Here is a 16,264-nt window from a genome sequence, read left to right on the forward strand (position 1 = left end):
CTAACAGAGTAGATGTGAAATCATAAACTATTGTTCTGCTGCATACAAGAAACACACCTCAGCAACAAAAGTAGACATTACCTCAGAGTAAAAGGCTGGACGAGGTTTTACAAGCAAATAGGCATAAGAAACAAGCACCTTCCTCCACTGATGGTGGGAATGTAAACTTGTACAACTACTCTGGAAAGCAATCTGGCACTTTCTCAGACAACTAGGAATAGCGCTTCCTCAAGATCCAGCCATACCACTCCTAGGCATATACCCAAAAGAGTCTCAAGTACACAATAAAGACATTTGCTCAACCATGTTTGTGGCAGCCTTATTTGTAATAGCCAGAAGATGGAAACAGCCCAGATGCCCCTCAGAGAAGGAATGGATGCACTGATGTATATCTACACAATGGAATATTACTCAGCAATAAAAAAACAAGGAAATCATGAAATTTGCAGGTAAATGGTGGGATCTGGAAAAGATCATCCTGCATGAGCTATCCCAGAAGCAGAAAGATGCACATGGTATATACTCACTCATATGGACATATAATATAGGATAAACCAATAAAATATGTACACCTAAATAAACTAATCAAGAGGGAGGACTCTTGCTAAAATGTTCAATTCCTATCCTGAAAGGCAAAGAGGATGGACATCAGAAGAAGGAGAAAAGAGGGAACAAATCAGGAGCCTGACACAGAGGACCTCTGAAAATCTCTGCCCTGCAGACTATCAAAGCAGATGCTGAGACTTATGGGCAAAATAGGCTTTTAATCAAAGTCTATTTTAATCAAGAGCTATGGGGAAGGATAGCTCATATTCATCAAAGGAAAGATACACTAAGATGACTTCTCAATTCCCAAATGCCAGGGCACCTATATTCATAAAAGAAACATTACTAAAGCTTAAATCACACATTGAACCCCACACATTAATATTTGGAGACTTTATCACCCTTCTCTCACCAAAAGACAGGTCAGAGAGACAGAACTAAGCAGAAAAAAAATAAAACTAAGTGACATTATGACTCAAATGAACCTAACAGATATCTACAGAACATTTCACTCAAACACAAAAGGATATACTTCTTCTCAATACTTCATGTAACCTTTTCCAAAATGAAAAATTTGTTCAGTGACAAAGCAAGCCTCGACAGACACAAGAAAATTGAAATAACCCCTTGTATCTTACAGGCCTCCATGGATAAAAGCTAGAACTCAACAACAACAGAAACAACATAAACCCTACCACCTCATGGAAACTGAACAACTCCCTACCCAATGACCACTGGATAGAAGAAGAAATAATGAAATAAATAAAGACTTTTTTTAATTCAATGAAAATGATATCTCAACATACCCAAACTTATGGGACACAATGAAAACAATGTTAAGAGAAAAGTTCGTACCATTAAGTGCCTTCAATAAAGAGAATGGAGAAATCACATGCTAGCAGCTTATTTACACATCTCAGAGCTCTAAATAGAAAAGAGGAATAGATGGCAGAAAGTAATCAAACTCATGGGTAAAGTAAAAAATTTAAAAATGAAGAGAACAATAAAAGGAATCAATGAAACCAAGAACTGCTTCTTTAAGAAGATAAACATGGTAGACAGACTTCTAGCTAATCAAACTCAAAGGCAGAGAGACAGTACCCAGATTGGCAAAATTGGAAATGAAAGGGGAGACATAACATTAGACACTGAAGAAATTCAAGGAATCATTAGATCTTACTTTAAAAGCTTGTATTCTACAGAACTGGAAAATCTAAATGAAATGGAAAATTTTCTTAATATTCAATTTACCAACATTAAATCAAGATCAGGTTAACAATCTGAATACACCTATAACCTCTAAGGAAATCAAATCAGTCATTAAAATTTTCCGACAACAGTAACACAAGCAAAAATAGGGTCAAAGGGTTTCAGTGCAGAATTCTATCAGACTTTCAAAGAAGAGCTAATACCATTTCTCCTCAATCTATTCTACAAAATATAAACTGAAAGAACATTCGCAATCGCATTCTATGAAGCTACAGTTACCTTGCTACCTAAACCTCACAAAGTCTAAAACAAGAAAGAAAATTTCAGGGAACTAGACTTGTGGATCAGTGAGACTCAGAAGGGAAGAGGTTTTCAGCACCCAGGAGGTCAAAGACAGCTGCTCCACCGTAGTCATCATGCCACAAAATGAACATATTGAATTACACCATGAACGCTGTGGGTATAATTTGGATTGCCATGAGAAAAAGAGAGAGAAAGAAAGAAAGCCAGAGGCCTTTTAAAGAAGGGGGAAAAAAAATAAAAAGATTGGCCTGAAGGCTAAGCTCTACCATAGACAGCACCATGCAGAGAAAATATAAATGAAAAAAACTATTAAGATGCAAGAAAATAAACCCACACATCTATGGACTCCTGATCTTTGACAAAGATGCTAAAACCATACAATGGAAAAAAAGATAGAATCTTCAACAAATGATGCTGGTCGAACTGGATGTCTACATGTAGAAAAATGAAAATAGATCCATACTTATCACCATGCACAAAGCTGAAGTCCAAGTGGATCAAAGACCTCAACATAAAACTGGACACACTAAATCGGGTAGAAGAAAAAGTGGGAAATACCCTTGAACTCATTGGCACAGGAGACAAATTCCTGAACAGAACACCGACAGCACAGGCTCTAAGAGCAACAATCAAAAAATAGGACTTCATGAAACTGAAAAGCTTCTGTAAAGCAAAGGACACTGTCATCAAAACAAAACAACTGCCTAGAGACTGGGAAAAAATCTTCACCAAACTTTTATCTGACAGAGGGCTAATATCCAGTATATATAAAGAACTAAAGAAACTGAAAAACAGCAAACCAAGTAATCCACTTAAAAAATGGAGAGGTTGTGGAGAAAGGGGAACCCTTCTCCAGTGCTGGTGGGAATGTAAACTTGTACAACCACTCTGGAAATCAATCTGGCACTTTCTCAGACAACTAGGAATAGCGCTTCCTCAAGATCCAGCCATACCACTCCTAGGCATATATCCAAAAGAGGCTCAAGAACACAAGAAGGACATTTGCTCAACCATGTTTGTAGCAGTTTAATTTCTAATAGCCAGAAGCTGGAAACAACCTAGGTGCCCCTCAACTGAAGAATGGATGCAGAAATTGTGGTACATCTATACAATGGAGTATTACTCAGCAATGAAAAATAAGGAAATCATGAAATTTGCAGGTAAATGGTGGGACCTGGAAAGGATAATCCTGAGTGACTTGTCCCAGAAGCAAAAAGACACACACGGTATATACTCACTCATATAGACATACAATATAGGACAAACCCACTAAAATCTGTGCATCTAAAGAAACTAAGCAAGAGAGAAGACCCTAACTAAAACATTCAATCCCCATCCTGAAAGGCAAAGAGGACAGACATCAGAAGAAGAAAAAAACAGGAAACAACCTAGGAACCTGCTACTGAGGGCCTCTGAAAGCCAGAAGAAAACAGGAAACAAACTAGGAACCTACCACAGAGGGCCTCTGAAAGCCTCTGCCCTGCAGACTATCAAAGCAGATGCTGAGCCTGATGGCCAACTGTCGGGCAGAGTGAATGGAATTTGATGTAAGAAGTGGGAAATAGTAAGAGCTGGAGAGGACAGGAACTCCACAAGGAGAGCAACAGAACAAGAAAATTTGAACACAGGGAACTTCCCAGAGACTCATACTCCAACCAAGGACTATTCATGGAGATAACCTAGAACCCCTTCACAGATGTAGCCCATGGCAGTTCAGTTTCCAAGTGGGTTACATAGTAATGGGAAGAGGGACTGCCTCTGACATAATCTGATGTGGCCTGCTCTTTGATCACCTCCCCCTGAGGGGGGAGCAGCCTTACCAGGCCACAGAAGAGGACAATGCAGCCACTTTTGATGAGAACTGATAGACTAAGATCAGAAAGGAGAGGAGAACCTCCCCTATCAGTGGACTTGGGGAGTGGCATGCATGCAGAAAGGGGAGGGAGGGTGGGATCTGGAGGGGAGGAGGGAGGGGCTTATGGGGGATACAAAATGAATAAAGTGTTGTGGAGAGCCAAGCTCTGCCGCGCCCTAAAGATGGTGCTGGCTTCCGCCTCTGGTAGGCAAAAGCTCTCGGTAATCAACTCCTTAATTGGTTGTGTATATGCATCGGGCTCGCTTCCGCAGTTGTGGACTAATCTACAGGCGCCACGTAGCTTGTCAGGATTGGCTGGCCATAGGCTATTTAATTGGCGGGCTGGGCTTCCCGGGGGGTCAGAAGATTGTTCAAGGTTCCTGAATAAACTGCATTGAGAAGAGTCCAGTGTTGTGTCTTCCTTGCTGGTCGAGGTGGTCGCGACAAAGTGTAATTAATAAAAAATTTTAAAAAAAGTTTAAAAAAATGGGGAACAGAGTTAAACAGAGAACTCTCTGTAGAGGAATATCAAATGGCAGAGAAACACTTAAAGAAATGTTCACCTTCATTAGCCATTAGGGAAATGCAAATCAAAACAACCCTGAGATTTCACCTTACACCCATCAGAATGGCCAAGATCAAAAACTCAAGTGACAACACATGCTGGAGAGGCTGTGGAGAATGGGGAACCCTCCTCCACTGCTGGTGGGAATGTAAACTCATACAACCACTCTGGAAATCAATCTGGCACTTTCTCAGACAACTAGGAATAGCACTTCCTCAAGATCCGGCCATACCACTCCTAGACATATATCCAAAAGTGGCTCAAGTACACAATAAAGACATTTGCTCAGCCGTGTTTGTAGCAGCTTTATTTGTAATAACCAGAAGTTGGAAACAGCCAAGATGCGCCTCAACTGAAGAATGGATGCAGAAATTGTGGTACATCTACACAATGGAGTATTACTCTGCAAAGAAAAATAAGGAAATCATGAAATTTGCAGGTAAATGGTGGAACTTGGAAAGGATCATCCTGAGTGAGCTGTCCCAGAAGCAGAAAGACACACACGGTATATACTCACTCATATAGACATATAACATAGGATAAACCTACTAAAACCCTGAACATCTAAAGTAACTAATCAAGAGAGCAGACCCTGACTAAAACGCTCAATCCCCATCCCAAAAGGCAAAGAGGATGGACATCAAAAGAAGAAGAAAACAGGAAACAACCTAGGAACCTGCCATAGAGGGCCTCTGAAAGGCTCTGCCCTACAGACTATCAAAGCAGACACTGAGACTTATGGTCAAAGTGCATGGAATCTTAAGTAAAAGTAAAAAAAGAATCTTAAGTAAAAAGTGGGAAATAGTAAGATCTGGAGAGGACAGGAACCCCACCAGGAGAGCAACAGAACCAGAAAATTTGAACACAGGGGTCTCCCCAAGGACTCATATTCCAACTAAGGAACATGCATGGAGATAACCTAGAACCCCTGCACAGATGTAGTCCATGACAGCATAATATCCAAGTGTGTTCCATAGTAATGGGAAGAGGGACTGCCTCTGACATAATCTGATAGGCCTGTTCTTTGATCACCTCCCCCTGAGGGGAGAGCAACCCTACCAGGCCACAGAAGATGATGATGCAGCCATTCCTGATGAGATCTGATAGACTGAGATCAGAGGGAAGGTGAGGAGGACCTCCCCTATCAGTGGACTTGGGAGGGGCACTTGAGAAGAACAGAGAGGCAGAGTGGGGCTGGGAGGGGAGGAGGGAGGGGCTTATGGGGGATACTAAGTGAATAAACTGTAATTAATAAAAAATAAAAAATAAAAAAAGAGAGGGGAAAGAAAAATAGATGCAAGAAAAGAACAACACCAAACAAAAGAATGATGAAAAGAATCCTCAAGGAGCAGTACTTGCCTACCTGCTGGGCAGAGAGGGACATCAAAAGTGCTTTCCAGCAGGATTAACCAGAAATGGAAAGAGAAAGTGTGTGGGGGGGATTGATGGGAAGTCCCTCTACCCAAAGTCCATGTCCAAGGAGAAAAGAAACAGGAAAGAGGAAAAAGAAAGTGTGGAAGAGGATGGTTACTAATGTCTGCTTTGCTGCTGATGTTTTTACAAAAAAACACCTAACTATGAAAGGTTCATCAGGCCAATGGGCCTCCATTTCAAAAACGCCCTCATCTCACATACTGACCTGAAAGCTACTTTTTGCTTGTCAATATTGGTGTGAAAAAAATCCATCATCCCCATATATACAACTCTAGGTGTAATCACCAATGTACAGCCTTGTGACACAAGGTGGCAAGGTTATTCGTTGAAAGTATACCCAAGTTCCAAACAATCCTGAAAATGGGTGCATAAATGTGATTTTGCTGGTTTGACAGCAACTTCATACAAGTCACTCACTCCAACCACAAGCAAAGACTACACACTTTCAGGCAAACACCATCACTGTGATCCTTCTGACCCACTAAGTAGCCTTACCCCATGTGCAGTCATTAAGAAGTATTTATTAAATTGTGAGAAAAAAAATCAGACCAATATCCCTCATGAACATAGATGCAAAAATATTGAATAAATACTCACAAACCGAATCCAAGAATACATCAAAACATTATGCACCTTGATCAAGTAGGCCTCATCCCAGGGAAGTAGTGATGGTTCAACATACAAAATCCCATCAAATTTAATACACCACAAAAACAAACTGAAAGAAAAAAAAACCCACACAATCATCTCATTAGATGCTGGAAAAGCCTATGACAAAATCCAATGCCTCTTCATGATAAAAATCTTGAAGAAATCAGGACTACGAGACTCATACCTATACATAATAAAATGCAGGATACAGCAAGACAATAGACACCACTAAATTAAATGGAGAAAAATTTAAAATAATTCTGCTAAAATCAGGAACAAGATAAGGCTGTCCACTCTCTCCATATCTACTCAAATTAGTACTTGAAGTCCTAGCTAGTGCTATAAGACAACTAAAGGAGATCAAGGCAATATAATGTGGAATGAAAGAAGTCAAAGTATTATTATTTGCAGTTGATATTATAGAATAATAAGGTACACAAATAATCCTACAAGAGAAGTCCTACAACTGATAAACAATATCAGCAAAGTGACTGGATAAAAATTATTTCAAAAAAATCAGTAGCTCCTCTATATACAAATGATAAACAGGCTGAGAAAGAAATTAGAGCAACAATACTATCCACAATGGCCACAAATAATATAAGATATCTTTGCCAAAATCTAACTAAGCAAACAAAAGACACACATGACAAGAATTTCATGTGTCTGAAGAAATAAATTGAAGAAGATATCAGAAGATGGAAAGATATCCCATGCTCCTGGATTGGTAAGATTAACATAGTAAAAAGGTCATATTACCAAAAGCTTCTTTGCAATTTCCATCAAAATCTCAAGACAATATTTTATAGAACTTGAAGGAACAATTCTCAACTTTATGTGAAAAAAAAATTAAAAAAAAAACTAGGATAGCAAAACAATCTTAAATGATAAAAGAAATCACCATCACCATCCTGATTTCAAGTTGTGCTACCAAGCAGTAGGAATGAAAAAAAAAATATGGTATTTGCATAAAAATACAGAAGATGATGAATGGAATCGAATCAAAGACCCAAAATAAACCCACACAACAACCGACGACAAATCATACAATGGATAAAAAATATAGCATCTTCAACAAATGGTGCTGAGCTGAGTGATATCTAAATGTAGAAAATGCAAATAGATCCATATTTATCACCCTGTACAAAACTCATGATCAAATGAATCAAACTCCTCAACAACAAGCCTGATAAACTAAATCTATTAGAAGAGAAAGTCTGGCAAAGCCTTAAACTCATTGGCACAGGACACAACTTCCTGAACAGAACACCAACACCCCAGGCACTGATCTAAAATTAATAAATGAAACCTCATGAAACTGAAAGGCTTCTGTAGTGCAAATGTCACTTTCTCTCTCTTTTTTTTTTTACTATTTAAATTTCTTTTTTAATTTTATTTTTTTATCAGTTAAATTTTATTAACTCTATATCCCAGCTATATCCCGTTCCCTCATTCCCTCCCAACCCCACCCTCCCTCCCTCATCTACACCATGCCCCTTTCCAAGTCCACTGATAGGAGGGGCTCCTTCCCATTCATCTGACCCTGTTTTATCAGGTATCTTCAGGACTGGCTGCAAAATCCTCCACTGTGGCCTAACAGGACTGCTCCTCCCTGGGGGGGTGGGAGGTCAAAGAGCCAGCCATTGAGTTCCTGTTAGAAATACTCCTTGTTCCCCTTACTATGGGAAACCAATTGGTTACTGAGCTACCATGGGCTACATCCTAGTGGAGGTTCTATGTTATATACATACATGGTCCTTGGTTGAATGTCAGTCTCAGAAAAGACCCTGTGCCCAGATATATTTGGTCCTTGTGGAGCTACTATCCTTTCCCCATCATACTAACTACCCTTCTTTCATATGATTCCCTGTACTCTGCCGACAGTTTGGTTATGAGTCTTTGTATCTGCTTTGAAAACACTGCTAGTTAGAGTCTTTCAGATGCCTTCAATAGACTCCTGTCATATGTTCAATGCACATCCCATCTGTCTTTCTAAACGAGGATTGATCATCTTACCCCATGTCTGCTCTCTTAATTATCTTTTTTAGGTGTATAGATTTCATTATGTTTATCATATCTTATAGGTCTATATAAGTGAGTATATACTGTGTTTATCTTTCTCCTTCTGGGATATTTCACTCTAAATGATCTTTTCTAGATCCCACTATTTGCATGCAAATTTCATGATTTCCTCCTTTTTGATTGCTGAGTAGTGTTCCATTGTGTAAAAATTACCACAATTTCTGTATCCATTCCTCCGCTGATGGACATCTGGGTTGTTTCCAGGTTCTGGCTATTACAAATAAAGCTGCTATAAACATGGTTGAACAAATATCCCTTTTGTGTACTTGAGCAAACTTTGGGTATATGCCTAGAAGTGGTATAGCTGGGTCTTGAGGAAGCCCTATTTCTAATTGTCTGAGAAAGCCACAGATAGATTTCCAAAGTGGTTGTACCAGTTTACATTCCCACCAGCAATGGAGATTTCCCCTTTCTCCACAACTTCTCCAGCATATGTTGTCACTTGAGTTTTTCATCTTGGCCATTCTGATGGGTGTAAGGTGAAATCTCAGGGTCGTTTTGATTTGCATTTCCCTAATGGCTAATGAGGTTGAGCATTTCTTTAAGTGTTTCTCTGCCATTCAATATTCCTCTACAGAGAATTCTCTGTTTAGCTCTGTTCCCCATTTTTTAATTGGATTACTTGGCTTGCTGCTTTTCAGCTTCTCTAGTTCTTTGTATATACTGGATATTAGTCCTCTGTCAGATAAAGGGTTAGTGAAGATTCTTTTTCAATCTGTAGGCAGTCGTTTTGTTTTGATGATGGTGTCCTTTGCTTTACAGAAGATTTTCAGTTTCATGAGGTCCCATTTTTTGATTGTTGCTCTTAGAGCCTGTGCTTTTCAATGACAGCTTCTATTTTTTTTGTCCCTTTCCTATGTATCACTAATTGTGCCTCTACTTCCTTGGCTGGAATTGCCTGTATTTCTATGAGAGCTTTGTTTATTTCTTCTTTATTTGCCTTCATTTGTATGGACATTTCTTTGAGAGCTTTGTTCATTTCTTCTTTGTTTGCCTTAATTTTCGTGGTCATTTCTCTGAGAGCTCGATTTGTTTCCTCTTTGTTCGTCTCAATTTGTTTGACTATTTCTCTCAGGGCTTTGTTCATTTCATCTTTATAGGCCTCTAATTCCTGGAGAAACACAGTTTTGAGGTCGTTTTCTTGAATATCTAGTGAATTGAAGTGTCCATTGTTTTGTGGGGTTGCTGGTGAAGTCATTGTGTCCTGATTTTTTTTGGGTGTGTTCTTATGTCTGCCTCTACCCATCTGGTTATTAATAACCCTCACTGTTTGTTTCTCGAGTTTGTAGTTCGGGCTATGATAGTCTCTTTCTGTTTTCTGGACTGTTTTTTCAGGAAGATGAGAGAGGTTCACTTGTTTGGGAGTGTGCGTTGTGGTTTCAGTTTTGCCTAAGTAAGGAATGTGACGCAGGCACTATTTGCATGCACTTTTAGCAGGCACAGTGTGCATGTGTGGATTCTCTGACTATTGCAGTGGCCTGCAGGCCACTATTATGCAGTTCTGTCTGAGATCCAGGGATTGTTTGCCTGGATTACACTGGTGGACCCACAAGGCAGAGGCTTCAATGTTGGGGTCGCTATCCCAAGAATCCCTATGATGCCCACACTAGGGGTGTGGGTGGCAGGGATCTCATCTAGTTGCTTCTGTGGAGAGGCCTTGGGTCTGGGGTAAACTCCCTAGAAGCCTCACTCACTCTCTTGCAGGACCAGTTGGAATGCATAGGGGTTCCCCTTGCTCTCTACTCTCTGATTTGGTCCTGCTGGGGGGGTGCACGGGTAGGCTAACAGTCAGCTCTGTGACCCTGTGGCCTCAGGACTCGGTGTCCAACTTTCCTATATGCTGCCTCTCTGTCCTTTCCTTCTGCCAGGAGGGGTTATGTTGACTGGTCCCCGGGTAGTGTGGGAGTTAGGTTGAGTGTTCTCAATCCCAGATCCCAGGCCCAGATCTCTCTGCCAGAAGCAGCCTGGCGGTAGCACCTATGTTTGCTGATTCCGAGCGAGTACCAGGTACGTTTGAGTGTCCTCAGATCCAGAACTTGGGTTTCTCTGCCAGAGGCCGCTGAGCAGGCTGGAGAAGGGGTGCTGTGTCCTGTGGCAGGCTGCCTCTCTGTCCTTCCCCTCTGACCTTCCTCTCCACTAGGGCAAGCTTATGGCAGTGCTCTCAGCAGGGTGCCAGAAGGCATTGAGACTTTTCAGTCCTAATCCTGAGCCAGGGTTTCTCTGCCAGGGCTCGGGGGGGGGGGGGGGGTGCCGGTGTTAGGACTTGGTGCTAGACCTTATTGTGCTGGACCCAGGAGAATCTCAGGACGTGTTGAATGACCACAGTCCCAGATACCAAGCTGAAGTTTGTTTGTTAGGAGCAGCCAGCAGCACTTGGGTCAGGGCACTGTAAGCAGCTGAGCGCCTCTCTATCCTTCTGCTCCATGCAGCAGGGTCTCGGGGGAGTGCCCGAAAGGATTAGTGTTTCTCAGCCCCAATCTAAGGTTTTGTTTTGTTTTTTTGGGGGGTGGGAGCTGCAGGTCTCGCTGGGGCTGGGGTACAGACAGTGTGGTCTGTGGCAGATTCTGCTGGATGCCTCCTGCCTCCTCCGAAGAGGGAGTAGGGTTTTGGGTGCCAGGAAGTGCCTGGGGATCACCTCTCAGGGTGTCTCCTCAGGGAGTAGTCTGCAGTGACCTGACTCTAGATGGACTCGGATCATGGTTAGTCTCTTTCTTTTTGGAAGTCTAGATAACTCTGTTCTTGTTTTATTAGCCCCTTCACTCACCAATTTCCGCGTTGTGGGTCCTCTCCCCTTCAGCTAAGCTGCACACTAGCCCCCGCCATCTTCAAAATCCAAATGTCACTTTCAATAGAACAAAATGGCAGCATCCAGATTTCGAAAAAAATCTTCACCAATCCTATATATGACAGAGTGCTCCTATCCAAAATATGTAAATAACTGAAAATATTAAACACCCACAAACCAAATAATCTGATTAAAATAGGGCACAGAGATAAACTGATAATTCTCAACAAAGGAATCTCTAATGGCCAAGAAGCACTTAAAGAAATACTCAGTGTTGTTTAGCTTCTTTAGGGCTATAGATTTTAGTCTGTTTATCCCATATTATATGGCTAATATCCACTTATAAGTGAGTATATAATATTTGTGTCTTTTGCTTCTGGGTTACCTCACTCAGGATGATCTTTTCTAGTTCCCACCATTGGGAACTGCAGATTTCATGATTTTCTTGTTTTTGATTGCTGACTAGTATTCCATTGTGTAAATGTACTACACTTTCTGTATCCATTCCTTCGTTGAGGGACATCTAGGTTGTTTCCAGATTCTGGTTATTATGAATAGCGCTCCTATGAACGTGGTTGGGCAAGGGAAGATGATTAATATTCATTGAGAAGGGCAAACAGGATAAACATTGGAAGTAGGAGAAGACAAGGAACATGACAGGAGCCTTCCACAGAGGACCTCTGAAAGACTCTACCCAGGGAAATACTGAGACTCATAACCAAACTTTGGGCAGAGTGTTGGAATCCTTATGGAAGAAGAGAGAGATAGAAAGACCTGGAGGGGACAGGAACTCCACAAGGAGAACAGGAGCCAAAATACCTGGGCCCAGGGGGTACCTGTAGAGACTGATACTCCAACTAAGGACTGTGCATGGAGAGGATCTAGATCCCCTGTTCAAAGGAAACCCACAGGCTGTTCAGTTTCCAAGTGTGTTCTCTAGTAATGGGCACAAGGGCTGTCTCTGACATTAACTCAGTAGCAGGCTTTCTGATCACCTCCCCCCAAGGAAGTGCAGCCTTGCCAGGCCGCAAAGGAAGATGATACAGCCCTGATGAGACTTAATAAGCTAGGGTCAGATAGAAGGGGAGGAGGTCCTCTCCTATCAGGGCACTAGAAAAAGGACATAAAAGGAGAAGGGTAGGGTGCCTAGGACTGGGAGGAGACAAGGGTGGGGGCTGCAGCAGGGATACAAAGTGAATAAATACAAAGTAATAAATGAAATATATAAATAAAATTAAAGTAAAATATTAATGTCACATTTGAAAAAAAGAAATACTCAGTGTCCTTAGTCATGAAGGAAATGCAAATAAAAAGACTCTGAGATTCTATCTTACACCCATCAAAATAGCTAAGGTAAAACATTCCAGGGACATTACATGCTGAGAAAGATGTGGAGAAAGGGGAAAACTCCTCTATTGCTGGTGGCAGTGCAAACTTGCACAACCATTTTGAAAGTCAATTTCGTGCTTTCAAAGAACATTGGAAATACCTCAAGACCCAACTATACCCTTCCTGGGCATATTCCCAAAAGATACTCCACCATACCATCAGGACAATTGCTCAACTATGTTCGTAGCAGTTTTATTTGTAATAGCTAGAAAATGAAAACAACCCTGATGTCCCTCAACAAAAGACTGGATTTAAAAAAAAAAAAGTGGTATTAATACATAATGAAATACTACTTAGCTATTAAAAAAAAAGAAGAAGGAATTCATGGAATTTGCAGGCAAATGGATCAAATGATAAAATATCATACTGACTGAGATAACTCAGATCTAAAAAAACACACTTGGTATGTACTCACTTGTAATTAGTTATTATCCATATAGTACAGAGATCATACTACAAGCCACATACCTAAAGAAGTGAAGTAACAAGGAGGTCCCAAGGGAGGGTACTTGAATCTCACTGAGAAGAATAAATAGAATAGACAACAGAGTTGGATAAAATGGGGAAACTGTGTGGAAGAAGTTGTGTGGAGGGGCACAAGGGTGGGGATCAGATGTTAGGAGAGAGAGTGTGAGAGGTGAGAGGTCTGGAAGAAAGAAAGGAAATGGAGGGGTCATCCATGGGCCAAGCTAGAGACCTGTGACAGGAAACAACCCTAGGAGGACATGGTGGCAACTCTAGTTGAGACTTTTAGTAGCAATGGACATGGAAACTGAAGTGGCCTCCTTGTAGCCATGAAGGATTTTCAGTGGAAGAAGGGGACACCAACCCACCCACAAAACCTTCAACCCCCAATTTACCCTAAATACAAAAAAAAAAAAAAAAAAAACCTTCAGGAATAAAGGTGGGGCAGAAACTGAGAATGTCCAACCAATGACTCTCTTAACCTGAGACCCACCCCATAGATGAGAGCTAGCCTCTGACACGATTAATGGTACTTGCTTATGCTTGCAGACAGGAGCCTAGTACAACTGTCATCTGAGATGCTTCATCCAGCAGCAGATGGAAATTGATGCTGAGACCCACATCCAAATATTAAGCAGAGCTCAAGGAGTCATGTGGAAAAGTGGGAAGAAGGATAGGACTGTAAGGGGAACAAGAAACTCCACAAGAAGATTAACAGAATCAAATAAACAAAGACCATGGGAGCTCACAGAGATTGAAGCACCAACCAGAGAGCAAGCACAGACTGAGCCTAGGCCCCCTCACACATGTAACTGATGGGCAGCTTGATCTTCATGAAGGTTCCCTAGCAAGTAGAGCAGAGGCTGTCTCTGACAAGGACTCAGTTGCCTACTTTTAGATCACTTGCCCCTACCTGGGCTGCTTTGTCTAGCCTAAGTGGAAGAGGAGGCATCTAGTTCTGATATGACTGAATATGTTGGGTTGTGTTGTAAAGGAGTTACGGGAGTCCTCTTTTCTGGGGAGAAGAGGATGGGAGAGAGAGGGAAAGGGGTAGAAGAGGAAGGGAGAAGGAGTATGTTCTGGATGTAAAGTGAATAAATAAATTAATTTTTAAAAATATAGATGCAAACAAGAAAACAAACAAATAAATAAAAATTTAAAAAGAAAATAGAGGAAGACTTTATAGCCAGGCCTGAAGATACCTGATAAGCTAGGGTCAGATGAAAACGGAGGAGGTCCACAGCTTCTTGAACCTGCAGCTTCATGTTCATTAAAACTAAAGAATCAAAGTGAACTCTAAGTTTCATCTAGCTTGTTCTAATATATAAGCATAAGGTGTCCTATGTAAACTCATTGAAATTAAACCCTCGCTTCCTACCAATCCTATAGACTTCCTTCTGTATTATAGAACCATTTTACTGTTCCATGGATTAAACAAGTTTTCAACCTTTTATTAAGCCCACAGCACCATACTTACATCTCATTACTATTTACAGTTTTAAACGACATATCTTTGATGCCCACTGGTTATTTCTTTTGGATGGAAAACAATATCACAGTCAGTGGGGTGGGTGGCCATCCCCAGTCAGTATCCAGAACATGGCGATCTTCCAGTGAACTGCTTAGTCTTCATTAAATCGCTGCAGTTGTACTCTCATTTCCTTGCTTTATGGGTTGTTTATTTTTTAAAAAATGGTAATTTAACTATATATTTTTTCTAATTCTGCGATCGAACTTCTTTTAAATTCTGATGAGAGTTCAGAAACTAATTGGCATGTTTAGCTCAGTGAGAGTCCTCGCTCTGCACCATTGAATGAACATTATTAGGTCTCTGAACATTAACATTAGGTCTCTGAAAACTGACCTAATGCTAATATCTGAAGGCTGTCTGTGGTGGCTCCTGTACTGTTTCCTGTTCTCTCCTTCTTCCAATGTCCATCCCATTTGTCATTCTGAGTGAGGATTGATCATCTTACCCAGGGTCCTCCTTCTTGCTTAGCTTCTTTAGGTGGACAGATTTTAGTATGTTTATCCTGTATAGCATGTCTAATAGCCACTTATAAGTGTGTGTATACCATGTGTGTCTTTCTGCTTCTGGAATAGCTCACTTAGGATGATCTTTTCTAGTTCCAACCATTTGCTTGCAATTTTCATGATTTCCTTGTTTTTAATTGCTGAGTAGTATTCCATTGGGTAAATGTCCCACAATTTTTGTATCCATTTCTCAGCTGAGGGGCGTCTGGGTTGTTTCTAGGTTCTGGCTATTATGAATAAAGCTGCTACAAACATGGTTGAGCAAATGTCCTTGTGTACTTGAGCATATTTTGGATATATGCCTAGGAGTGGTATAGCTGGATCTATAGGAACAGAGGGCCTCTGAAAGACTCTACCCAGCAGTGTATCAAAGCAGATGCTGAGACTCATAACCCAACTTTGGGCAGAGGGCAGGGAATCTTATAAAAGAAGGAGGAGATAGTAAGACCTGGAGAGGACAGGAGCTCCACAAGGAGAGAAACAGACCAGAAAATCTGGGCACAGGGGCCTTTTCTAGACTGATACTCCAACCAAGGACTGTTCATAGACATAACCTAGAACCCATGCTCAGTATCCATGGCAGCTTAGTATCCGAGTGGGTTCCCTAGAAAAGGGAACAGGGACTGCCTCTGACATGAACTGGCTGGCTATTTGATCACCTCCCCTGAGAGCGGAACACCCTTGCCAGGCCACAGAGGAGGACAATGCAGCCAGTCCAAATGAGACCTGATAAGCTAGGGTCAGAAGGGTAGGAAGACCTTCCTTATCCATTGATTTGGAGAGGGACATGGGAGAAGATGAGGGAGGGAGGGTGGGATTGGGAGGGAATGAGGGACGAGTTACAGCTTGGATACAAGGTGAATAAACTGTAATTAATATAAAAGATAAAAATTAAACAAAAATCTGAAGGCTGCCTGTTTGGTTCATTGTTATCCTATCTAGAGCC

At 41.2% G+C, this 16,264-nt stretch overlaps 1 pseudogene; it reads left to right on the top strand.

Annotated features, from left to right (window-relative positions):
- The first annotated feature begins 2,171 nt into the window (after nucleotides 1-2,171).
- Nucleotides 2,172-6,304, top strand: LOC129677735 (ribosome biogenesis protein NSA2 homolog; annotated as a pseudogene).
- The last annotated feature ends 9,960 nt before the right edge of the window (nucleotides 6,305-16,264 follow it).

This window comes from Psammomys obesus, unplaced genomic scaffold, assembly GCF_907164565.1.
Source record: "Psammomys obesus unplaced genomic scaffold, mPsaObe1.curated_primary_1811, whole genome shotgun sequence".
NCBI lineage: Eukaryota > Metazoa > Chordata > Mammalia > Rodentia > Muridae > Psammomys > Psammomys obesus.